General features: G+C 55.8%; 1 protein-coding gene across 2 annotated transcripts in view; it reads left to right on the forward strand.

Moving 5' to 3' along the window:
• The window catches only part of SLC45A4 (solute carrier family 45 member 4), a 71,445-nt gene continuing 45,517 nt past the window's right edge, over nt 1-25,928 (forward strand). Inside the window, exon 1 of one of the 2 annotated variants that reach the window (XM_089898665.1) lies at nt 1-25,928. This exon is cut by the window's right edge and continues 14,055 nt beyond it. The gene's annotated coding sequence lies outside the window, so the exon portion shown is untranslated. The other variant, XM_022555215.2, reaches the window with a different exon arrangement.

The following is a 25,928-nucleotide window of genomic DNA, read 5'->3' on the forward strand; positions in this document are numbered from 1 at the left end:
GCGCAGGCCGGCGCTGCGTCAGCGGAAGCGGCGCGCGGCGGCTGTTTCCGACCTGATAAAGCGGCGTTGTCCCCGCGCGCCGGCCACATCCTCGCAAGCGCTCCTTCTGACCCCGAGTCTATCGCTGACTGACCGCCTGCCCGGCCGGCCGGCCGAGGAGCAGCCGCCGCCGGGTCCCGCCGCCGCCGCCCCCGGAGCGCCGCGCCCCCGCCGCCACTGCCCGGCCCGGCCCGGCCGCCCCGCCGCGCCGCCGCCCCGCGGCCCCGGCCGGAGGAGACAGGTGAGCGGCCGGGCAGCCGCCCCCGACCCCGCACCTGGGCACCCGGCACCTGCTGCTTCCCATGTCCACCCCACCCCCGCGCGGCCGCGGCCTCGAGCTCCGGGTCCCGCTCCCGGCCCTCCTCGGCATCTCTTCCCCGGGGAGGGTGCTCCCACGCCATGGCCGGGAGCCTTCTCCCGCCCGGACACCCGTCCCTGTCCTTGGCCCTCTCCCTTCTCCCCGACTGCACCTGCCCGTCCTCGTCTTCGTCCCTCCAGCCTCCTGGAACATCCCGGGCCCCTCGCCGCGGTGTGCACCTTCCCATGGACCCTGTCCTGGTCGCATCCCTCAGCGTCCCCCACCCCTGTCTTCTCGGGTTACTCTCCCCGGAGGAAGCCTGGCGCCTCGCCCCCTAGGTCCCGACCCTTCCCTGCGCCCTCGGTTTGATGTCGCCAACTTCTGAGAGTTCAGCCTCTGTCCCCTTTGCCTGAACCCCTCCTGCCCCCAGCACACGCACGCCCTCAGCACGCCTAGCCGGGCTTCCACACTTGGAACTCCGAGCTGACCCCCGGGGCTGTGCCTGTGTTTTTGTCTTACCTGCACTGTCCTCTGGTCTGTCCCTTTGAAGACAACCTCTATTTCCCGCAGCCAGGCTGTGCCTGGAGGAGAGGGGCCAGTGCCTCGGTGCATCCAGGTCCAGAGCCCCTGCCCTGCAGAAGTCCCGGCACCTTTATCTGCACCTCTGCACCGCTTTCCCTTTCCCTCCTGCCTCGCCCTCCTCGAGCTCTTGAACTTAACCCATTCCTCCCCAAGGTGTGTTGCTCTTGACTGGGCTCCGGGGGAACACATTCCAGCAAAGGGCTTTTTCAGAGGAGGTATGTCAAAATGGGAGGGGCGGTGGTTTGAAAAAAAAAAGCACAGCCTCCTGATTAACCATTCATAGTGATTCTAGGTGTGTGTTTGTGTGTGTGTGTGGGGGGGACACACTTGATCTCCTAGGGAGTGTGAGATATTTTTCCTTTCCAGTGGGGGCACTGATGGGTCAGACTGAGCCAGTCAGCCCCATTGGATACCCCAGTTGACTCCCGCAAAAAGGGGCCTTGTCGCTTCTGGTTTGGGGGGCATCTCGTAGCCTAAGGCCTGGGGCGGCAGGAGGGTGTAGGGGATGAGTGATCGAAGCAGTTGTTGTGGGTTCACATGATTGTCCGGATCGAAGCCTGTTTCTCCTGGGAAAACCCAGGCCGATCTTTGCGGCATTACGTGAGTGAGCCCTGCCCTTCCCTGCACCTCAGCGTCTCTGCTTCTCCCGTCAGTGATGGACAGGTAGGGTTACCCACAGGGGGAATCTTTCATCTCTTCCATTTTGTGCTTGTAGTAGGAGAAAAAGGAAGAATATAAAAAAACTGGAGCGTTGGCTTACCGGTGAAGTGAACTAAGTGGCTGGGCATGAGAAACAGTGACCCCAGCCTCCTTTAAAAAACAGCGATAATCTTCTCACTTTGCTGCTAGATCTGAAGTATGTATTAAAAGAAGGAGTAAGAGTTTATTCAGTGCTTGAGAGATCTTGCAGAATCCACTTGAAGGTGGGGAGGTGCAGTGACTGTGGCCTGGAGCTATGTAGGCCCCAGGTGGGAAGACCCAGGCAGACATAAAACCAGGGCTTCTGGGGAGAGGGTGGGGAGTAGGTTGTCTTAAAAATCAGGACTTTCAGTCCCATTCAGGCTAATTGCTTTTCATGGGCAGCAGCTGTAAAGGGGAGAAGGGGATCGTTTGAGATACATTTGAAATGCATATGAGGTATTTAGTGTCGGGTGTTGTGTGGACTGGGTGTCCCCCCGGGGAGGCTGCCCAGGGGGCTCCGGGCCTGTGAGAGTTGCCAGCTTCCCTTGCAGAGATGCGTGCTGCAGCCTTGGCCCTTGTCGCATCGTGAAAGCAGAGCAGAGATTGGACTGGGTGATCTCCAAGGCGGCTTGCAGTTTTTAACGTCCTGGGGCCCTCTCTGCCTTCAACTTTGCTTGTTGGAGAGTGGGACGGGGCGGGAGGAGCCTGGGAACGGGACCCTGCCCTCTCGGAGCCGGGAGATCCCGCCCTGCAGGTCTGCAGGGGAGGAGGGGCTGCGGCTGTGGCAGCTCCCCAGCCCCAGTGGAGGAAGGGGGCCCAGGCAGGTATTTTAGCCAGCATTTAGGCTACTTGGTGTTGGATTGGTTTTGTCCGTGTTGTCAGAGGGGCGGGTGGGGAGGAGAGTGGACGGGCTCCCCCGGGGTCTGGGCTTTGCTCTCATTTGCTGCCTGTGGCGCCGGTTGGTCCCCGTCAGTCGTCTGCACCCTCTGCCCTCTCTCACTCGTCCTGTGGGGCCCGGAAGCCCGGACCTGTGTAGCCGGCAGGGGTGGTTCGTGACCTAACAGCCTGGCACGGAGTGAGGGTGACTGGTGAGCGCCGTAGGTGGCATACAACCCCAAATTGCAGTGCCCTCCTCGGGAACACCCCTGGCAGACCCGTGTCTGTAATTTGCGGAGCCGGAATGCGCTGGAAGCCGTGTCCCTACTGAGGACGGGCGAGGATGCTGCCCCACACTCGCTTCCTCCGGTTTCCTAGATGTTTTGTTTTTTTAATCGCAGCAGAATTCCGTTGATGAAGGTGTGCTCAGCAAACCCCGTTAGGAGGGCAGCCTCGACTCCAAGCCAGGAGACATGAGAGCGCTCCAGCTCTGCCGAGCGGGAATCCGAGCGGAGGGAAGAAGCCTCCCAGATGAAGAGAGGCCACATAGAAAGGAGGGGGCGGGAGGGGACCCCCGAGCAGGGGCTCCCAGGCCGAGGCCAGGCCCGCCACCCCTCCCCCACCCATGCCTGGACAAGGTCCCCTTGTTTACATCAGCTTAATTATCCCACCAAAATCAACGAACAAGGATCTTTTTAAACATGGAACTTTCAAAATGTGCTTCGAGTGGCTTTTTTTTTTTTTTTAAGGGTATCAAATGCTAACTAAGCCTTTGTGAAATAAGGCACTTCCGCAAACGGGGAGATTGTGGACCTTTTCAATGTGGGTGCAAAGGAGGCTTCCCTGCCTCTGTTCACAGCAGTATTCACGGCAGTCATTTCCATCCCGCTGCCACTTGGGCAGTGGTGACATTGCTTTGTGTCTCTGCTCCTTTGGCAAGTGACTTTTAGAGGAGGCATTTTAAGAAGATTAAGACCCACAGGCTTGCGGGGCAACAGCATGATCCCCGCTGTTTCCGTGGCACTAAGTGTTCCTTTTACACCCGGGTCCTGCAGCAGGGCCTGGACACTTGTCGTTCCCACCATAGCTGACGCGGATGTGCCGCCCAGATGCATGGGCAGTGGGTCTGTCTGGGTCGTTTGTTGAGTGCGCTCATCTTGGGTTAAGTACACTGCTAGCTTTTTGAGAGAGATGATGGGAAAGGAAACAGGTTCCCAAGGTTGAAGAGGTCTCTGAGTCCTCTTTGGCTAGTTTGGAAGCTCACGCAAGACAGAGGTCACCAGGGTCCATAGCAGGGCCCGCAGGGAGCCCCCAATGAGGGCGCACGCTGTGCTGGGCATTTTGCCCCCCAAGTGCAGGGTTGGGGTGCTGGCTGTCCTAAGGTGGGATCCTCCCACAGCTGGAGGATTTGCAGAGTCTTTTCAAGTTACTGAGCAAGGCTGCCTTGCCCTCACTCCCCCCCACTCTGCTTGGCCCCAAGCCCAGGTGAGGGAAGCTTTGTTCCACCTGGGTCCTTGGTGTTTGCATCCTCCCAAGCCTCTTGAAGGACTTCGCTGGCAGTGAGAAAACCTGCATTCCTGAAGCAGTGCCCGAGAGGTGCTTTATTGTGCCGCCTTGAAAAAGTACTTTCCAACCTGGGATTATGTGGCGCAGCTGGTTTTGAGTTTTTGGAGTTTGCTGGAGGGTCTCTCCTGGGGTTTTGTCTTTAAATCCTGGAGCCAGGTGAACTGGTTGGCAATCAAATTCTTCCCATTTCAAAGAAAGGAAAATCTTGAGTGCAAAATTCATAGCAAACCCTTAATACAGATAAAGAGAGTGCATTTCTGGTCCAGATGTAGTGGTTGCTGTACTTTTACGTGCAGATCTCGCTGCAGGATTTTAAGCGACCACTTGGATATTGCAGGGCCAGACAACAATAAGTAAGCTCCTCGTTGCCAACATTTTCGGCACCATTTTAAGGAAACGTATTTATCCAAAAGAGGATGAGTTTGGGTTTCGAAAGAGAAAGGAATATTTTCCCATCAGTTATCTCGAGGGGAGGGGTTTGGGATGAACTTGTTTATCCAGAGAGCATGGACGGAGGAGGGGCACCAGCTGAGGGTGTGGAAGGCTGCACTTTCACCATTGCAATCACCTGTTAAGTTGGGGCTGTTTCAGAGGTATATTGCCTTAAAGCAGAGATCTTCAGACATTTACGTTCTGTAAAATAACTTTGAAAAACTATGGGCACCTTTTTAAGTTGACATCTAAACTTTTTCCTTGTCGTTTAAAATAATGAAACGCTCTAATGACTTGAAAGCCTACCATCACCCTTTGAAAGAAGGAGCAAAGTGTTCTGAACAGTTTTAACATGTGCATCTTCATTTCTTCCTGAGCTCCTGTGTTTGCTCCACTTTCCCTCCCGGATTTTACTCTAAGGCCACGCACTTTGATACTTGAAAGCCTTTTATCGATCATTGTTCACACTTCTCTGTCACCAGAGTACACATAAACCGCAATTTAAAACATTTCTGTGATTGTGAGGCTGTGTTAATCCAGAAGAATTTTTTGTCACTGTAAATATTGTCAGTGCAAAAGTGGTCACAGAAGCAGAAATGTATTGTTGATCTTGATAATTACTGGATGTACAAAATAAAAACATTGGCAGAGCGTGTCTTAAAGAGCTAGCTGGGTTGTGGGGGGAGGGTCCCTTTAAGGTGCCTCAATTAAAGGCATTACCCACCTGTCCTTGATGCCAGTTACACCCCACCACAGGGACTGAGGAAGGGAGAGTGTGAAGGTGACCTTGGTGGAGGGGGAGGGCACTGAGGCTGGGACTTCACCACCGGCCATGTCACAGGCAGTTCAGCGCTGAGGATCTGTGAACTCAGACTCTCCAAGTCACCCACACCTGAGAACCCTGAGAGCGCCTTTGCGTTTGCACACATGCCTTAAGGTGCGGTGCTGCTCTGTTACCTTACTGTGCTCGGTGGATGGAGGGGTAGAGGATCTGCCACTACTTCACTTAGTGGTGGCGTCCATGCTGATCCATGTGTACTTGAATATTTGATTGCATGTTTCCTAGATGGACTGTGTTAAAGGGCAAAAGGCAATACAGCTCATAAGTGTGCGCATTTTGGTTAGTGGCAACGCGTTTTTATTTGGTTGGGTTAAAATTGAAGCCTATGGAATAGTGCTTTGAGTTAAAGAGGTTTTCATTCGCCCTGCGGGGATCCTGTCAGCTTGCTCTGCCCGGCTCCCTTCTCTGGCTGCAGTGAGTGTGTCTGTAGGGAGGAGAGCGCGCTCTTTGCTGGTCTCCAGGGTGAGGGCCCCTGGGCTGGGGGAGGGCCCCTGGGGGTACAGAGGAGCCTGACAGGTTGGGGTTTGTGGAAATGGGGCCTCTCTCCCTGAGAAGCGGGTGAGGTTGGTGTTAGTTCCCAAACCTTCCTCAGAGCTGCTTGGAAGTCCTGGGCTGGTGTTCTCTTAGCTAAGCTGGAGATGCTCTCAAAGCATGGACACTTACTGTGTTTAGCCTAAGAGCCAATTGAAATTGGATAGGAAAGTAAGTTTAGTAATTAAACAACAACAGATTGCTCTGCCTTCACGCCCTGAAACAGGAAGTGCTTTGGCTCCAGGGCTGTAGAACGCGGTGTTGGGGGATAGCCTGTGACCTGCGAGAGATCCTGAGTAGCCAGGGGTCTCTGCTAATTCACGTGGTGGGGAGAAGGGCAAGGCTGCTCGCCCAGCTCTGTGGACTTTGCTCATGGGGGTCAGCTTCAAGTCCTACCATCTTTTGTCCTCAGATCCAGCTGTTAGCAATCCACTTAGGAATGCTTAACGTTGAATGTGGACAACATGGTTCCTCAGATTGTGAGGCAGAACCTTTGTTTCTAGAGATAAGTGAAGGCGGGGTCATGTTCCAGGGATCCTGGGGTGTATCCAGGTAGTGAGGAGATGGGCCAGGCGGTGCAGCCTCACCCGCCCTGTGGAGGGGGTTTGGGTGAGAAGCCTCCATTGAGCTCTGTGCACAAATCCCAGTTTACACTTGGCATATTGGGCCTTGATGCTAAAATCAAGGATTAAGGCCCTTACAACAAGGGCTTAGAGACAGGCCTGGGCTGCTCACGGGAGATCAGGGTGCCCAGGTGACCCTGCACAGCGGGGTTCAGTATGCATGTCGTGCTGGGGGAACTGGGATACTAGAGTCACCGTTAGTGGCTTTTTAATATCACTTATGTAAAACTGTCGCATTAAAAGCTTGGTGGACAAAAAGCCTCCCTATCAGGCCCTCTGCTGGTTGGAGCTGGGCCTTCCGGGGGCCTCCAGCGCTGCTTCTCTGTCATTCTGGGTGCCCACCGAGGGCAGCTGTGATTTGGTGCTGGGGAGGATTGTGGGGTTGAGGCTGCCCTTTTCTTGGATTTGCCAGACGGTGGGCTAGGTTCTCAGCGAGCCTAGTGGGACAGGGCAGCTGAGACAAAGCTCAGGGCTGTGTAAAACATGTCTAGCTAGCTCATCCTTGAATTATTCAGATGTTGAAAGTGTTCTTAATTCTTAAGAGGATCCGGAGGGACCCTGTGCCTTATTCTGCAGCAGAAATGTCCTAGAGCCCGGGGCTGTGCCATCCCTGACTTGGTGACCTTGGCCCAGAAGCCGCCCACAGCTCGGAGCTTCAGCCTCTGTGTTAGAAGCAGGGGAGCATAATGCATATTTGTTCCTGGCACTTAGCAGGCCCAGGGAAGTAACATATGGAGGGCTGGGTCCTGTGCAGAGCACTCGGCTCATCCTCTAACAACCCGGCCGGGTCTGTGCTGCATTTTAGAGAGGAAAAGGAGGCACAGAGAGGTTAAGCGACTCGCCTGAAGCCACACAGTAAGCGGCTGAGCCTTGGAGCTCACGTATGGGGGTGCTGGGCCCGAGGTCTTGGGTCTCCTGCATGGCACCGTGAGCCCTGGGGGTGCGGGTCGCCTCCACCCAGATGAATATAGGTGTTTCTGAAGTTTGGGGATCATGGTTTTCTCTTCAGTGCTGTGACTCCGTGTGGAAAATATCAGTGCATTTCCACAGAATGAAATGTTTAACACTCACCAAACGCGAAATAAAATGGGGACCATGTTTTCGGCAAGTGAACAAGGCGGTGGCAGTCACACTAACACAGCAGACGGTGAGAAGAGACGGAAGGCTTGTGCGGCATCCTGGAGGTGAAGGTAGATGAGGCACCACTGGCCAGGGCTCAGGGACGGGCAGTGTCACCGGCTAGCTATCAGTCCTTGGTTAATTCCTGACCGTTTGAGCAACTGCGGAGAGGCTGTGCGCCGATAAGAAGAGCCCCGTGGAAGGTGGCAGTTTGCGGTTGTGAAGTTCAGATAGGCCTTTGATTCAGTCTCGAGGGGCTGGGAGAGCCTGGAAGCCCAGGGAGTGCAGGCCATGCCGTCTGCCTGGCTACCATATGGTTTGGGGAGAGTTTTAACAGTTTTGTTTTTTTTTTTTTGCGGTACGCGGTCCTCTCACTGTTGTGGCCTCTCCCGTTGCGGAGCACAGGCTCCGGACGCGCAGGCTCAGCGGCCATGGCTCACGGGCCCAGCCGCTCCGCGGCATGTGGGATCTTCCCGGACCGGGGCACGAACCCGTGTCCCCTGCATTGGCAGGCGGACTCTCAACCACCGTGCCACCAGGGAAGCCCCGATTTAACTTCTGAATTTGCTGGTCACTCTGCACGGGAGCGGTGGTATCCCCGGTGTATAGATGAGAAAACTGAGGCCCAGAGGCCTTAAGGAGTCCATCTGGAATTCTATCTCGGGATTGAATGCCTCTGTTAGAAAATCTGCTAGGGACAGTGGGAGATGCAAAAGCGGTTTTAGCCTAAGCAGACAGGTGACGGCTGAAGAATAATACACAAACAAGAGTGATGACTGTGCCGGCCGAACACACAAGGTAATTATTATCACCCTCAGGTGAGCCTATTCAGGGAGGGCTTCTTGGAAGTGGAGGCTCTTATAGCTGGCTCAGGAAGAAATAAAGCCTGACTGTCAGGGCCTGAGGACGCAGTGCTGCTTTGGATGGTGGAGATGGGATGCCCCTTCAACTACATCTATTTTAATAAGTGACGACCCCACCTGGGTTGCCACAGTGATGTGTCCGGGGAAGAGGCACCGCCAAGCTTCGATGGTGCTGCCCTCGCCGGAGCCTGACCGCCTGGACTGCTGCGTGGGGCAAGGCCTTTGCCCCAGAGCCGGGGACGGGGCAAGATGTGCTGCTGGCCGGCATGGAGTCCTTGAACTTCTCAGATCCATTCCTCTGTGCCACAAGTGGCATCTGTGGGGCCCCGCTGTGCCCTGCCCGCTGCGGTTCGGCTGATGGGAAGGAGCTGCCTTCAGCACGTGCCCGTCGAAGCACACGGATTAGACGTGGCTTAAGTGTGTTTGCTCACGGATCAACCAAGCCCCCTGCCCTGGTCAGAGCGTGTCCCTCCCCACTCACCCAGCTGCTCTCCTGGCCTGGTTTCCAGTCTCCCCTCCTCAGGGTCCCCGTGTTCTTGCTGCGGCCGGGGCTCCTGGGCAGCTCAGGAGATGAGACTGAAGTTGTATCTGCTTGGTGAAGCCTGCACACCCCCCAGGTCCCCGAGGGAAGGTGGCTGCTCCAGACCAGTTTCTCTGCCACGGAACCCATCGCAGGGTAGCAGGTGGGGGGGACGAGAAGGGGCTCCGTCCGACCTGGCATCTGCTGAGTGCTGGGCAGCTTTCGCGCACAGCTTCTGATAGCATTTAAACTTAAAAGAGCCCTTGATGAGTTGTTATCCCCATTTCTATTTATTTATTGATTGACTGATTGCTGTGTTGGGACTTCGTTGCTCTGCGCGGGCTTTCTCTGGTTGTGGTGAGTGGGACCTACTCTTCGTTGTGGCTCGTGGGCTCTAGAGCGCAGGCTCAGTAGTTGTGGCGCACGGGCTTAGTTGCGGCATGTGGGATCTTCCCGGACCAGGGCTCGAACCCGTGTCCCCTGCATTGGCAGGCGGATTCTCAACCACTGCGCCACCAGGGAAGTGAGATATTCTTATCTTTAATAATGGGATTGAGGGACTGACAGTGTTCATTTCCCAGCATAACTGCCTCGCCACCCCTGGAAGCCAGAGGGAGCACATGTGGCCGTCGGCAGTGGTGCCTTTGTGGATCCATCCTGTACTTTGCAGAACGCCATGCGTTTTTTCCACGTTGTGGGTGTGATATAAGTAAATTGCTGTCTTTACAGTGAATTGCTAATTTGCATTAAATAGGGCCTACATGTCCAGTTTATGTGGAGTTGCCTTTGGGTTCTGTTTTCCTCGCCACTGACCCGAGTGGCTGCACGTATGTGTGTGAACCCAGTTCTCATGAGTCACGGGTACCTTGGGCCCTTAGGGCACGCAGGCCTCAGAATCTGCTTGCACTTCCTACTTACTGTCTTGCAGCTGAGGGTCAGTTTCAAGGCTGATGGGTTTTGTCTTGATTTGATAACAAATTGACCAAGAACTTCAGAGAGTCCCTCCTTCATACTTGTCTGGAGGTCGCGGGATTTGCCGTTGCCAGCTTCCGTGCCCCGGGGTGACCGCATGTGTGTCAGTGTCATGGAGGGGTACTCTGGCTGTATCGTTCTCATCCTGCTGGTGGCAGGAAGCAGGTGGCCTCCACAGGCAGAGCCAGGAGAGTTAGGACCATACAAAGGGGTGGGCAGGGCTCCGGGACCACAGCAGCCCCTCTGGAAGCCACCCCTGGGCCGAGGGGCACTGGGAGCAGCAGTGACCAGGGCCATGCGAGGGGAGGGGTCTGTAGGAGGTGGGGTGGCCTTCCACAGGGGGCCCTGGTCAACCAGTGGTGACGCGTCAGGGCGGGAGCCTGGGAGCCCAGTGCCCTCGGCTCTCCTGCTCTGCCCCTGGGCAGAGTGTGCCGGCATGTGGGACCAGTCTCCTGCCTTCTGCCGCCTGGCGTGGGAGCTGACAGCTGTGGGTTTTATGGTAAGTTGGGGTCTTGGCAGTGTCGCTGAGAAACCCAGGCCCCCCAGTGGGCTTGTGGGTTTCAGACCCCTTGTGCACAGGCCGCTTTCTCCTTTCCCGGGGCTGCAGATGGGCTCCGTTGTGTGCAGGGTAGCTTTGGAGCATCTCGAGGGCAGCTTGAGCCCCCTGATGCACGTGCGCTGGGGGTACAGTGAGGGGCTGGAAGAGGGCGGAGAGCCTGGGCTGGATCGCGGTCTGAACCCCGTGGTCCCAGCGCCTGGTGGACGGCTCTGGAGCCAGGCACCAAGGGAAGAGCAGGACTGTTCTCTGGGTTTGAGGGAGATGGGCAATGCCCAGACCCCACGTTTAAGTGCAGATCAGATTAACGTATTATCTGGAGTACAGCTTGTGTTTGGTTATGAAATGTGAGACCAGTGTTTTGCTGACCTGTTTTCACTCGTGCCTCCCCAGCTTGCCCTGTCCTGGGTAACTTTTCAAAATGAATGAGCTAATACAATATACAGAAGGTTCAAAACAAGCTCATTATCACCCTGGCGAACCAAGTAAATAACATTTATCCTGGACTCCAGTCCAGACATCAGGGCTTGCCAGGCTGACTTTATTTCGTTTGACAGAATGACAGTCGTTTTACTTACAGTGGTTTGTATTTTTGTCTCTTCCTTTAGGATCAGTTGTAGAAATTGTGGTTTGATCTTTACTTTCTGATGTCACCGTGTGTGTGTGTGTGTGTGTGTGTGTGTGAGTGTGTGTGTGTGTGTGTGTGTGCTCCAGAAAATTCTCAGCTCCGCAGTAATCTAGGCTGGCCCTTGTCGGTTTTCCTAAATTTAGAATTGATCTTTCTACTTTTCTTTGTTTCTACCTGCCTTTTTTGTTTGTTTGTTTGAACCTAAATTGCTCAACTAAATTCTAAAGGAAATTACAAAAGTAAAGACTGACTTTAAAAAATCATGAAAAGATGATGTAACAGCCCTATCACAGCAAGAATCCCTCTGGGCAGTTGAGTGACTCTACTTCCCTCCTCCTTCCCTCCACCTGGTTGGGGTCATGGATTCCTTTGAGACTCTGCTGAAAGCTATGGACCTCTTTCTCTCAAAAGTGCAAAGAGACACCATCTTTTGTGTGTGTTAGGGAGGATTCATGGGTCTCCTGACACCCCCGAGTATGGTCCCCCGGGCCCTGGTAGAGGGCCCTGCCCGGTGGGCTGCCTGGTCTGTCACATGGAGCGGCTGGCACTCCCCGATTGGCAGTTCCAGAGATCAGCCCCGAGGGTGGTGGCTCGAGGTGTTTCCCGGCTGCTGTGACTGGGATGTGGGGTAACGGCCCACTGTACTTGGGGGTCCGTCAGTGGCACTGGAGAGTCTGAGAGCCGTGGTCCGAGCGCCAGCTAGAGCGGCTGTGGGATGCTGTCGTGACAGTGACATTGGGATGCTCCCGTTCACTTTGTGGGGAATGTAGTGTAGTTAAAATTAGCAGCAGGAGCCTCCAAGAGTCAAGGTTGTCCAAGAGAACTGAGCAATGTCATATTGGGTGGCGGGTGGAATTCCCAGCCCAAGCTAAGCCGAGGTGGAAGGGTCAGGCTCACAGCTGCCACTCGCGGGACCTTGGTGTTAGTGCCAAGTCCTCAAGAGGGGCGCTGGGTTAGACCTCTGCCAGCGCTGCCCCTTATGTGGTTAATCCCAGAGGTGGATGTGGCCGTGGCTTGGAGAGCGGGCCACCCCGCACCTGCGGGTTTCCCATCCACGGATATGGAGGGCCGACCACACCATGCAGTTTTATAGTGTAAGGGACTCGAGTACCTGTGGGGAGCCCTGAAACCAGTCCCTCATGGGTACCGTGAGACGGGGTGTATTCATTTATATAAGGTGTAACATTATAGTACAGTATACTCTCTCGTGTGTGTGTGTTGTGTTATAGCAAGTTATCTGTTATGACATTATTGAACTGTACAGTATAGCATATTGTACATAATGCACCTTATATGTATGTAATGTGTATAGCGGAGTCTAATATCGTAATGTGTACTTCTTAAGTTTTGCTCTTTTTTTTTTTTTGGCTGCGTTGGGCCTTTGTTGCTGCGCGTGCGCTTCCTCTAGTGGTGAGTGGGGGCTGCTCTTCATTGTGGTGCGCGGGCTTCTCATTGCGGTGGCTTCTCTTGTCGCGGAGCACAGGCTCTAGGTGCGCAGGCTTCAGTAGTTGTGGTGCACAGGCTCAGCAGTTGTGGCTTGCGGGCTCTAGAGCACAGGCTCAGTAGCTGTGGCTCACGGGCTCTAGAGCGCAGGCTTGGTATTTGTGGCGCACGGGCTTAGTTGCTCTGCGGCATGTGGGATCTTCCCGGGCCACGGCTCGAACCTGTGTCCCCTGCACTGGCAGGCGGATTCTTAACCACTGTGCCACCAGGAATGTGTATTTTATTTCAAGTTCTTTGGGGGGATGTCTAGGATTCCAGTCCCCCACCAGCTCCTTTTCATTGATAACTTGAGGGACAGCGTGTTTCTTAGGTCTGAAGCTGCAGGGCCAGGCTCCTGTTGGTGCCCCTGTGTCCTGGGCCTGCTTTGCCCTGAGTCTGTTTGCCTGGCAGAGCAGGAGGGCCTGGGATTTCCTCCGGCCTTCAGCACCGGCCTCCTCCGGGCCCCCTCTGCAGAGCCCAGAGCCACCCGGGACCGCCCCCCTCCCCGCCTCTGCCACTGGGCCACTTAGTTTTTCTCGAGACAGGACGTGTGATCCTTTCCAGTCCACCTCCTCTAAGTGGGGAAGAACCCAGAGTCCCACCCGCTTATCAGATCACCTCGGCATGCTCTCCAGAAAAGGAAGCACAGCAGTTCCTGATAATTCTCAGCAATCTCTTACCCCATCTGCAGCCCTAAAGATTAGAATTATGGGAAGCCACAAGTCAAATCACATCTTTGTGACTTTGTGCTTCACTCTAATGGTTGTTATTGTGTGTGAAAGGTGAAGTAAAGGCTGTTTTAAACCAAGATTTTTTTTTTTTTTTTTGCGGTACGCGGGCCTCTCACTGCTGTGGCCTCTCCCGTTGCAGAGCACAGGCTCCGGACCTGCAGGCCCAGCGGCCATGGCTCACGGGCCCAGCCGCTCCACGGCATGTGGGATCCTCCCGGACCGGGGCACAAACCCGTGTCCCCTGCATCGGCAGGCGGACTCCCAATCACTGCGCCACCAGGGAAGCCCTAAACTAAGACTTTTGATCAGGCCAGGTTTTAATTTCTTCCTTGAAAGGAGCAAGCACAGCCCTCGCTGGCTCCCCACCTCCCACCCAGCAGCCTCTCTGCGCCGTTTCACGCCACGTTTCCAAAGTGTGCCGTGGTTCTAGACGCCCGTGTCCAGCTGCCTGCCTGACCTCTTCATTTGGAGGAGGAGGATTCCCACAAAGAAGCAAGACCAGGATGGGGCTCTGGCCTCTCCCCTCTGATTCCTGCTGTCTCTCCCAGCCCATTAGCAACACTGTTGATTGGCTCGTAAGAGCACTGGGAGGCAGTACCACTGGCAGGGCTGCTGTTCCCGTGTGCCCACCACTTAGCATCCTTCTGGACAAGTGACCTCTAGTGCCTCAGTTTTCTCGTCTGTAAATTGGGGCTAAGAATAGTATTCACCGCGTTGAACTGTTGCAAGGATGGAGTGAGTGCACATATAGAAAATATCTGCAATAGTAATTGGCGCCTAGGAAGTACTTGCAGAGTTTCAGCTGCAGTGTTGCACCCGCACGAAGCAGTTGAAGACCCAGTATCTGTGGAGAGACTTGCCGGCTCCCGAGAGGAAGGGATGAGATCGCATGGGAAATCGGGCCTTCCGGGGGCCATCCACTCCTGGGTTGGGTGTTGGAGCGTGTGCCTTCGTGCAGGGGCAGAGCCAGCACTCCTGGGCGCAGGGACGTCGGGCCGAGCTGGGCGGGAGCGGAGGGAGGTGGTGCTGGAGGAGGCCGGCAGGGGGACCGGCAGCTGGGCTGTGTGGCACGCTTGGCTCCGTGTCCTGGCAGCAGCTGTGGAATAGGGCGGGCTGTGAACAGAAGTGAGGTTCTGGTTCCCTGGGTGGGAGCTGGTTCCCCAGTGCCGGGGGCGGGGACTAGCTTGGGGTCGGGGCGTGGGAGTGGCCGGCCTGTACGCACAAGTTGTGATCCGGTTGGGAGGGTTGGAATTCTGGGAGCTGGGAGGGGCCTGGGCCTGCACGGGGTGGGGCAGCACAAGAGCCCAGGGGCCCATGGCTCGCTCCCCCAATGGGACCCTTAGGGTGCTGGTCTGCTGCTGCCCGTCTGAGCCCCCAGCCCAGCGGCCATTGGCCCAGCTGCACCTGCTGCAGCCCTTGGAGGGTGGTGTGATGGGAGGTGGCACAGTGAGCCTTTTACGGCCTGAAGTCTTTTCTTGATAGACTTATCAGATGCCCCAAAGGAAAAAACCTCTTTAACCAAATACATAATTTTCCTATTTGTAGTTAACTGCCTGTAATTGGCTGTTCAGCCAGCTCGGCCATCTTGGCCTTGGGAATGTTCCATGTTCCTTTGGAGGAATTTGGAAATCCAGATGCACCACGCAGGGTTAACAAGGGGGCCAGCCCTGGGGTGGTCAGGGGGCTCAGGGGGCTTGGAGGGCCTTGGCGGAGGGAGGCTGGAGAGAGTGGTCCCGGGCGAGGTGCACATCCGGCTCTCCTGACCCGTTTGATGGTGGCTCACTCATGAAAACACCCATGACACACCCAGGTGACCTCACCTGTCAGGCCGTCAGGGCAGCTGAATCATGATGCTGTAAACTATATCCCCAAGGGAAGGTTTGTAGCTGTGGTTATGTCTTCTCCCTGTTAAAATTAGTCTTGAGGGGAGAGTGAGGTGTGCTGAGTTTATAGCTTGTTTATTACAGTCTTCCTGCCAGCCCTGCAGGCCTTTCTCCTGTGATGGCAGTGCTCTCCATGTGTGGTTTTAAGCGGGATCCGAGCTCGTGGAAGTGGGAGAGGTGGGACGGTGCTTCCGGCCTGGAGAGGACAGTGGCTTCCTTGGTCGGCAGTGGTCTTGGGACCTGGTTTGCCGCTTTGCTGTTCTGGCATTCTTAGTGTAGGATGATGGATACTGCAGGCGGAGCCCTACAGCATCACGAGGAGCACCCTGCCCCCTGCAGCTGGCGGGGAAGGTATCTCGGCGGGGCTGGCCGCACGCAGGTGTGAGCAGTTTGCAAAGGGCAGTGACTTCTGTTTCGCTGGGGCAGGTGTGCACAAGGTGGACGACAGCGGCGTGGAGGGGAGGGCTGCTGCTGAGGGGCCGCCTCCTGGCTGGCTGCGGACATGGGCAGTCCTCCTGCGGGTTAGGGGCCCAGGGCGGGGGCAGGAGCCCTGTCACGTGCAGGTTAATGCAGGTTATTGTGTTCATTGGGCCTCAATGGGGGAAGCGCTTCCTTTTCAGCTGTAACTTATTTGGCTTATATTTGCCTTATTCTGGAGAGGATTTAAGATGGCTTAGGTAGAGAATGTACTTCAAAGGCGTTTTTTTCCAGATACAGCAAGGTATGTCTGTAGCCCTGCATGCTCGTGCCTCGCTCTGCCTTGGTCTGTTTGCAGTGAGCGCATGGGGCTCCCCGCTGGGAAGCTTCCCGGGGGCACAGAGGGCCATTTGCTGTAAGCCACCATTGTTCCTCCTTGTCTGTTCCCAAGTCCCATCTTTCTGTCAGGGAGCTGGAAGCAGAGGGACTGTGAGCTCAGACTCCCGCCTCCCCGGGGGCTGGGAAGGGGGCACAGGTGGAGGTGTTGGGGCCCCAGCCCAGGGGCTGCCAAAGGGCTGGAGCCAGGCCTGTCTCCCTTGTGCCTTTGAGGCAGCTGTCTCTCAGGAGATGCCCAGAAGGGGGGCCCGAAGTGCCCCCCACGGCCCTCCCTCCATGTGAGCCCCTCACGCCCTCCCTCCCCACTGCCCCTTCCGGCTGACAGCCCTCATATGTGTCCTGAGAAGCGGTGTCTTGTGGACTCCCTGCTTGTGGACTGACGTCAGAGGGTGAAAAGCCCCCTCACTCGTTCTAGAAGCGTTGCTAAAACTCCTGATGGAGCGTCTTCAGGGACTGTTTGGGGAAGACTAAGCACCCTCATGTTTGCACACATCCTGGGCTCCCTCGGGTGGGCCTCAGGAAGTGTGTACAAACCTGTGCATTCAGTTGCTCCTTCCTCTGTCTCTTGAGCGTTTTGTACCAGCCTCTGTCATGGGCCTTCAGTGTGCATCCTGTCCCTGCCTCTCCCTTTCCCCCTCGCCTTGCTGGCCTTGTTTCTGGGGGCGTGCAGGTCCTCGGGAAACACCTTCAGTGAACGTGGGCACAGATGTGCACCGCAGGACATGCAGACGCGCAGGAGTTTAAAGACCAGCTGCTCGGATGGGATTTACGCCCTGGGAGTGTGTGTCCAGTCCTCTGAGTTGGGTCCCTCTGCAGAAAAATGGGACACACTGTGGTCTGGGCCGAGCACAGGGCCTGTCAGCCTGGAGGGGGCACTGAGCGATGCTTCAAGTGAAGGTTGAACAGCTGTGGGTGACTGCCGGTATTGCAGCCCAGGCAGGGACCGGCCGTGGCGCGAGGCTGTGGCCCTCAGCTCGGAGTGATAAGTGGGGTCGTGACCCAGGAAGGCCTGTTGAGGTGTTGGGTGTGGTCCCAGCAGCTGCTGTTGCAGAAGCTCTCGGGCCGAGGCCCCGGGGTGAAGGCAGGGACTCGCGCTTCCTTCTCCCTCGCTGGAGACGGTGAAACGCGGGCGGTGGAGGGAGCCGGCCTGGGCGGTGGAAGGAACCCTGCTGGGGAGCCTCGCTGACCCTGAGCCCCACTCAGCTCCGTTTCTGGTTCTTCTCAGGCCTTTCCAGTCACGCGTTCTGCGGAGTTGGCCTTGCTGGGGGCCGGTGCGTGGGGTGAACGCCCAGGAGACACACGGCGGAGTGGGCACTTGCTTTCTCCCGTGTGAGGCCCCGTGGGGACACAGAGGAGTCCCTGGGCTGGGGAGGGGGCAGCGTCCAGGAGGACCCGCCAGAGGGAGCGAGAAGCTTTCTGCATCTCAGCCTCTTTGCAGAACTTAGTCGGACAGGGGCCAATTTGGTATATTGGATTAGGTTTTTATCCCCCAGGAGAGAGACCAAATAAACAGAATAGAGTTACTTTGGGCCACTGGCCAAACGGGAAATATTTTGGGTCTGGTGACCTTTTTCTTTGGGTCACTATTCGCTGTAGAAGGTTTTGACCCGTATTCCATTTCAGAATAGGAAGAACAGCTTATTTTTCAGAGCGGCAAATAAGGAAAAGAATGAAAGTATCTCGGAGTCTCTGTTTCCAGAGGCTCCCCCGGGAGGAATATTTTTATAGACACCAGACGTCCTCACCAGCCCTGGCCAACTTTCCATCCTGGGATGATGGGGTATGCCGTGAGCTGGCTGGCGCCTGCTGGGCCCCTCCACTCGCCTCTAAAGCCAGCACCTGCCCCTCTTGTCGCTGCGGCCAGCCGGCCTCGTTGGGGCCCGTGCTCCGTGCCTCTCAGCTCCCCCTGTGACTGCGAGCTCTCCTGGGATCTTCGTACATCACAAACCTCAACATTTTCACGATTGAACTGCAGAAGGTCACTGTCATCACTGAATCTCAGGGTACAGCAAGTGCTTATATAGCTGTTGTCAAAAGCCGGGGAAGGCAGTGTGACCTCAGACCTTGTTAAGGCAAGGCTGTGCTGTGAAGACCACACAGAGACGTCCCACGGTTGACTTTCTCAACCTTGGTAACGGGCACAGGGTCCAAGCAGCACGTGTGTGACGTGTACAGCGGAGGCTCTGCCTCGCGTAGACATGCGCGTGGCTGGCACGGACTGTGGTGCTGGACCACCAGGCACTGTAGCCTTTGCACCGTCCGCCTGCACCCTGACTTCATGTTGCCGTCGGGGTTGGAACTGCTCGGCATCTCGGGTCTCGACTGGGGGGCAAGTCCGGGTCTGCGTTGCCCTCCCTCTTCTGTGCCTTTAAGCTACGGAGCGGTCGCCATGGAAGGATCCCTATAGCTGTGCGGTGAGGGGACTGAAGCCCCTTTGCTGCCCTTTGTCCCGTGGCCCCGGGGTCCCCCTAAAAGTATAGGAAGAGTTGGGAGCGGTGTTGACCTGGGATTTCTGGAGAAGCTGAGACCTTGTAGGCTTCCTCGTTTGTGATCTGTGCTGCCTGCATCTCCCGTGTGTCCCTGGGCACTGGACGGGCACTGGACGGGCCGCGGGGGGCGGGGGTGGGGGGGAAGTCCTGAACTTGGGGGCGGGGGCAGCTCCTGTGACCTTAGACACCGGCCTGCTTGGAGGGGGCTGCTGCTGGCTCTCCACGGGGAGAAGTGCCAAGTGCCCCCAGCTTTTCTCAGCGTAGAGGCCCTTGATGTCCTTGGGGGTCCTAGGCTCGCCACCCTTGGCCCCCCCCCCCCCCCAGAAGGCTCTGCATACAGCTCAGGACGTGCAGGGTGGTGAGGTTGTGGAGTTCGGATGTAGCAAGCTGTAAAGGAGCAGAGCTCAGGTGGTTGGGTGGTTTACCGATGATCCCCTGTACCTGCAGCCTGGCCAGAAATGCCTGCTGGCCGCCCGGCGCTGGTTCCACGCGGAGCCAGACCCAGGTCCCCTGCACCAGGCCCGCCCTGCTGGACTGGGCGGAGGCCATCTGAACTTGTGCAGACCCTGTTCTGCCACCTCTCATTCTGGCCTCATCCAGCTTGTGCCACTTCCAGGCGGCCAGACAAACAGTAACCCTGGAGCCTTAGGAGGGAAAGAGACTAGTGCAGGCCCCAGACCTGTGGCCGCTTGTTCAGGCTCAAAGGCATAGCCACCTCCACAGGGAAGGAGGTCGTCTGTTGCGTGCAGCCTGGGCCTTGGGCGATGAGGGGTGAAGTTGGCCACTCTGGAGGGCGAGGAAGGCGAGAGCAGAGGGACAGCAGAGGGGAGATGTGAGGGTGGGGTACCAGGAGGGCTGAGCCGAGACGACGTCCGAGGTGCCCCTCAGTCTGGCTACGCCTTGTGCTGGGGACAGAGGAGCAAGGGGCCTGGGAAGTCAGCGGGAGAGGGGGGAGTGAGTGATGCCCCCAGTGGGGGCAAGACAGCCTAAGGAGGGAGGAGGGGCCACAGGCTAAAGGGAACTGTGTCACTGGTCACAGGTTGCATGGGATGTGGCACACCTGTAGATTCTTTTGTCGAGACAGGTGAGCACGCACATCGGGCTGTTGCGAGTTCACAGAGCCCTCCTCCAGCTCCGTTCAGGACAGACGGCCAGGTTTCAGAACTTTGAGGAGGCTCCGGTATGGGGGCACCTGGGAGGGCAGGAGGGGCCGGTGTCTCTGTCGCTGTCGTCCGGCACCCCTGGCCTCCTGGCCCCGTTTCTCCTTTGAGGGTGGGGGAAGGGCAGCACCATGTCTGGCTCCTCCAAGCCACCACCGTCTCTGACCTGGAGCCCGACGATTGTGGATTCTTGTCCTGCTTCCAGAGGAGTTTCGTGTCCGTTCTCACATTTGCTCCAGGCTCCTTGGAGCCCCATGGCCCACCTGGGTGAATTCCGAGCTCTTGCCCTCCCAGCCCTGCGTGCCCTCGGTCTGCCTTGGGGCTCTGGACAGCACGCCTGACCCCCTCCCAGGCCTGCCCGCTGGGCTGTGCCGTCCACACGTGGGTGTCCCCATGGAGGGGTAGGGCGGGTCACGGTGGAGGGAGCGAACCCTCCTGCTCTTGCTGGAAGCCCCGTGCCCAGTGGCTGCTGGGGGGCAGGCAGCGCGGACACAGGATACCGCGTGGTCTAGGCCAGGGCGCCTCCCCTCAAGGCACCTGAAAGTGGGGGTGGGAGGGTCAGAGGGAAACCCTCACCTAGACGTCCAGTTGCCCGCCCTGCTCTCCGCTCTCCCGCACCTGTTTACACACCTCGCTGGTCATCCTAGTGGTAGGGCAGGTACTGTGCAGGAGGCAGGGTTGTGGGTCAGCGGCTCGGGACCTTCCTTGACAGAGAGAGGCTGCACCTGGTTCTGCTAACTGAGTAGGACCCTCAACCTAAATTGTTTTACTAATATTTATCTTTCCTAGTGACCATTCTGGGTAAAAATCCTCAGAAAACTGACGGCGTCGTCATTATTAGATTACTTTTTTATTCTTCTGGGCCATTCAAACCAAACTTAAATTCTCAGTTAGCCGGTTCCCGGTTGTTTTGGTGATTTGTGTCCTTGAGGACTAAGTACCTGAACAGCGCATCCTCTGCAATGGAGGCGAACAAAGGGTTCCATTCGCCAGGGAGCTTTCAGCACAGTCTTCTCTGAATGTCATCAGAGGTGCCCGTCCTGCTTCACAGCCCTGAAGCAGCAGCATTATTCCGCATCGTGGCATTATTCTGCATGACGCATCGTGGCATTATTGCATCCCCCAAACTGTGTGTTGGTGTGGCCGCCACCTCCAGGTGTGGGATCTGCAGGCAGAATGTCTGAGTCACAGCTGTTACCAGCGGCTTGGCATCCACATCTCTGCACCGTTTCCTGCCGTCGAGTTCAGAAGCTCAGCTTGTTTCCGGAGCGTTTTGAGCTAACTCGTGGGATGCTGAGACTCTTGAGGCTGCCCTGCTCTGTCTCGGAGGGAGCATGGCATCTGAGGAGCCAGGATGGGGGGGTCCAGGTCTGTGGGACCCCGGCTGAGTCTTCTGTCCCACCCCTTTTGCAGCCACTCCCTGAGCCACCTGCTTCGGGGGAGCCTTTCGCGTCCCCTGGTGATCCCTTCGTCCCCTGTGCTGTGGCCGCCGTTGTGAGTTTGCATCCAGTTCCTGCCGAGTTTTAAGCTCACAGGCCCCCCCGGGGGGAAGTCAGGGTCAGTAACTTCTGGAGCCAGTCGTGTGAATTGGCCGCAGAGCTGTGCCGCGCGCCCACCCGACTTGGCCACGGGGGTGCTGACCGACAGGGGTCCCTGGGCGTCGTGTTAGCCCGCCCTCCCCTGGCTGCTTGCATTTGGCCACCCAGGCGACCTACCTGTCTGTCAAGAAACTGAGTTTAAATCACAGTTAAGCTGGAACGCTCCTTGTTCACTTTCACACCAACGGTCATCCTAAAATCTCTCCTTTTAATTAACTCCATTTTCCCTGCCAGGGTGGTTTGCAGACAGAGTACCTGTCAGGGGCCCAGGAAGGGAGGCAGGGGCCCGGGGCCCAGGGCCCAGGGCACGGTGGCTTTTGCTCCCGTCCGGTTACTGCTGTTCCTTTTTTTTCTTTGTAAACCTGCTTCTTTGGCAGCTTTCACTTCTCATGTAGGCAAGTCCCAAGCTAATATTTATCCTGCGAAGTATCTTAAAAATGCTGGAGGGCGAGTTATTTTCTGAGAGCTTTATCAATCTTTGAAAGAGAGTCATTGTTACATTGATAAACTGAGGCACTGCCTACAATGGCCAGATTGTGTTTGAACTTGCAACCTTTAACGCAACAGTTAGTTTTTGTTAACAGATGGAATAGTGTTGGCTCTTCTTGTAAAGAGGTCTTTATCCTTGTGTTTTTTGTTTGTTACTGGCGTGCGCTGGGAGAGGGGAGACCTGGCACAGGGGAGCTGGTTTTGTAATACATTCGGGTGTTACTCATTTTATGATTGGCAGGCTTTTTAGGAATGTGGACTTTTGTACTCAGAGCCCTCACTTTTTATGAATTGTCCCTTTAAAAGTGGAGGTGCCTCCTTCCAGAGGGAAAACTGGCCTCGCCATGCAGTCTTCAAAGACCTAACAGCGCGCAGGAAAGGAAAAGTGATATAAATAACAAGAATGTGCAGTAGGTGGTATTATTTATGAGTGGTCACCAGGTTTCAGGTCTAAAGGAAAGCACACTGAGAGTGAGCTTAAATAAAGAGCTTTCCTGAGGGTGTTATTTGTCAGTAAAAGGAACCACTTCTGGGTCTTCTCCAGAGCCCGTTTCCCCTACCTGGCAGCCCCGCTGGACTCTGGACTGGGTGGATTGGAGGCGGGGTGCTTCCTGGGGACAGGACGGTGCCAGGGGGCCCATGTCCACGCCCCCGCCCGGTGGTCCAGGAGCGAGTGTTGGGTGCAGGCACGAGCGGGCAGAGGTGAGTCCGGAAGTGGGTCCTGCAGCTTGGGCACAGGGACAGACGTGGGGACTCGAGCGTGGCTGGTGGGAGGGTGGGTGGATAAAGTCTGGAGACGGAGGTCCAGAAGGGAGTTTAAAACGTAGTTACTGGAGGCTTGGAGCCCGGTGAGGGTGCGGGGCCGGGCCGGTGTGGGCAGAGGGGACTCAGGTGGGCTGCCCTGGGGGCCAGAGGTGGGGACATGTGAGGTGGCGCCCGTGGTGCCCTGCCCTGCGGAGGTCTCAGTCAGCACCGAGCTGTCCTCCTGGTCAGCCGACTCGCCGTTCCTCTTTTGTCTCTTGTCGTTCTGTCTGCCTCTGTCCCTCCCTGCTGACTCACCCCCTGAGCTGCACACGGAGCCGCCGTGGCCTGAGGGGGGCCGGCAGGCAGTGTGTGTCCTGGGTCTTCCTGCTGCCTCCCCACAGTCACACAGGGGTTCATCCCTGCCCACGCCCCAGCATCCCTGTGGGTTCAGCATCCACGTTTAAACCCACTGATGGTTGGCCGAATTGTTTGGGGGATGCACGGAGCTTCTACAGGGGAAAATGTGATTTCTTGCTCATATAGCTCTCCAGGTCATCTTCTAGGTGTCTCTCAAGCACTATACATCTCCTGAACTTTTTCTTCTCCCCCAGTGGAAACTCTGTACCTCTTAAATCAACCAATCTACCTATCTATCTATCTATTTATTTATTTATGGAGGGATTCCAGCTTTTCATTTTTCCCCTTTTACACAAAACAAAGTAGAAGAGATAAAGTAGGATTAAAACTGCAAAAGTAGTTAATTGGTAGAACACATATACACAGAAAAAATCCGGATAGGAAGACAAGCTTATTTACAATGAGGAAGCACGTGCCTTGCGTTTATGTTTAATACATCTGGAAAGTCATCGCAAGCAGTAAGGTCCTGTGGTTAGTGCTGTGTGTTCTTAAATTTAACTCCTGTTTTGAGAGGTTGAAACACAGGTCCTGGTATGAGGATGCTCTGCTGGGCTGACCTGAGGGAGGTGTGTGTGTGTGTGTGTGTGTGTGTGTGTGGGAGTCCAGGGTGCAGTGTAACTGATTCGTGGATGGGAAGTGAGTGCTGTGTTTAAAAAGCGGTGACTTTTAAGAGCATTATCTTTCGTTTTCAGTAGAGGTAAAATCTAATCTGTTTTGATCCCTCTCATCTTACAGGCACATGCACTGACTGTAATACATGTTCAGGTCATACTGTCATGTGGAGTTTACATAACTAGATACAGTATGTTTATGTATTTGAGGATTCCATTGTGCCCAGGGAGGCTTGATTTTAACTATTTCCCCAGGTTTTAAATACTCTTGTGCTTCCCTCTCATGAACTTTTTTTTTTTTTTTTTTTGCGGTACGCGGGCCTCTCACTGTTGTGGCCTCTCCCGTTGTGGAGCACAGGCTCCGGACGCGCAGGCTCAGCGGCCATGGCTCACGGGCCCAACCGCTCCGCGGCATGTGGGATCTTCCCGGACCGGGGCACGAACCCATATCCCCTGCATCAGCAGGCGGACTCTCAACCACTGCACCACCGGGGAAGCCCCCTCTCATGAACTTTTGTCCAGCTTACTGGAAAGGTATCACTCTTTGGGCAATATCAGTGGTCATTCTTTGTATTTATGGTCTTAACTGTGGCTTCCTGACCATATTTACATCCCAATCACCACTGGACTTGTGTCAGCATCAGGCACCCAGGTGGGGGAGCCTGGTGGAGCTTGCTTGTCCCCCAGAACGGTAGAAGGAAGCACTTGTAGCCACATTTGGCAGCCCCTGTGTGGATTTGCACTGTGTGGTGTGGGGTATCGTTTTTTTTTTTTTTTAAATAGGATTTACTTTTTTTTTTTCTTAATTTATTTATTTATTTAGGGCTGTGTTGGGTCTTCGTTTCTGTGCAAGGGTTTTCTCTAGTTGTGGCAAGCGGGGGCCACTCTTCATCGCGGTGCGCGAGCCTCTCACTATCGCAGCCTCTCTTGTTGCGGAGCACAGGCTCCAGACGCGCAGGCTCAGTAGTTGTGGCTCACGGGCCTAGTTGCTCCACGGCATGTGGGATCTTCCCAGACCAGGGCTCAAACCCATGTCCCCTGCATTAGCAGGCAGACTCTCAACCACTGCGCCACCAGGGAAGCCCTGGGGTATCGTTTTGCAGAAGGCAGCATATGTACTTCTGGCCCTTGTGTTAGGTGTGCTTGGAACCGTCTAGCCCTTGCACCGGTGCTGGCGCTCACCTGGATGGCAGGTGCCTGGGAATTCTGGGCCTCCTTTCAGGCTCAGACTCTATTTCCCGCTGCTGTGTTTTTTTGTTTTTTTTTAAAATAAATTTATTTATTCATTTGTTTATTCTTGGCTGCATTGGGTCTTCTTTGCTGTGCGTGTGCTTTCTCTAGTTGCGGCGAGTGGGGGCTACTCTTTGTTTTGGTGCGCAGGCTTCTCATTGCGGTGGCTTCTCTTGTTGTGGAGCACGGGCTCTAGGCATGCGGTCTTCAGTAGTTGGAGCACGCGGGCTCAGGAGTTGTGGCGCACAGGCTCAGGAGTTGTGGTGCGAGGGCTCTAGAGTGCAGGCTCAGTCCTGTGGTGCGCGGGCTTGGTTGCTCCACAGCATGTGGGATCTTCCTGGACCAGGACTCGAACCCGTATCCCCTGCATCGGCAGGCGGGTTACTAACCACGGTGCCACCGGGGAAGCCCCCACTGCTGTGTGTTGGCTGTGTTCTCAGCTCTGGCAGGAGGCAGCCCCCAGATGGAGGGCAGTGCTTAGTCCTGGGGTGTCAGCACCCATGGTTAATGAATGAGAAAGAAAAGGGGCTTGTTGGTGTTTGCAGCCTTGGGCCTGGGGAGTCTGGTGCCCTCTGGGCTGCAGGCAGGGGAAGATGCTTTGTAACCCCCGGACAAGAAGTAGAGCTCCTCAATCCAAAGTGGACCTGTTTCAGACCTTGCTGCAGGGCTTTTCTGTCTTGCCAGCCACTCCTGGCCTGGAGAGAAAAGAGTTGACCCTGACTCCTTGCTGGTAGTCGAGGCTGACCATGAGTACCCCTGAGTGCAGTGCATTGTGGGCGAATCTGTGATGAACAAAGTAGGTGGTGGTGCAGCTAGGGGCGGGTGTCTGACGTCAGTCCAGTGGGGAGAAGGCTAAATAAAGCAGAGATAAATCTGAGCTCCAAGAGGGGCTATAGGTGTTATCGAATGAAAAGCCCCGTGGTTGAGATTGGAAGCTGGAGTAGCCACCGAGTGAAGGGTCTCGCCAGGGACACAGGAGGGAGGAATAGCCTCCATGTACCAGAATGTTTGGGAGGGACCTGCTGTGTTCCTGGGTGCGGTTATAGAACAATCTTGATTCACTTTATTGCTGGTGTCAGATTGGGGAAAGCTTCTGAGATGCTTCTTGGTGATCAGTTTCGAGTCCGTACCAGCTGTCCGTGGACCTGCCAGCA

This window comes from Delphinapterus leucas, chromosome 17, assembly GCF_059928025.1.
Source record: "Delphinapterus leucas isolate spDelLeu-1000000601 "Yukka" chromosome 17, BTC_Dleu_Yukka2, whole genome shotgun sequence".
Lineage (NCBI taxonomy): Eukaryota > Metazoa > Chordata > Mammalia > Artiodactyla > Monodontidae > Delphinapterus > Delphinapterus leucas.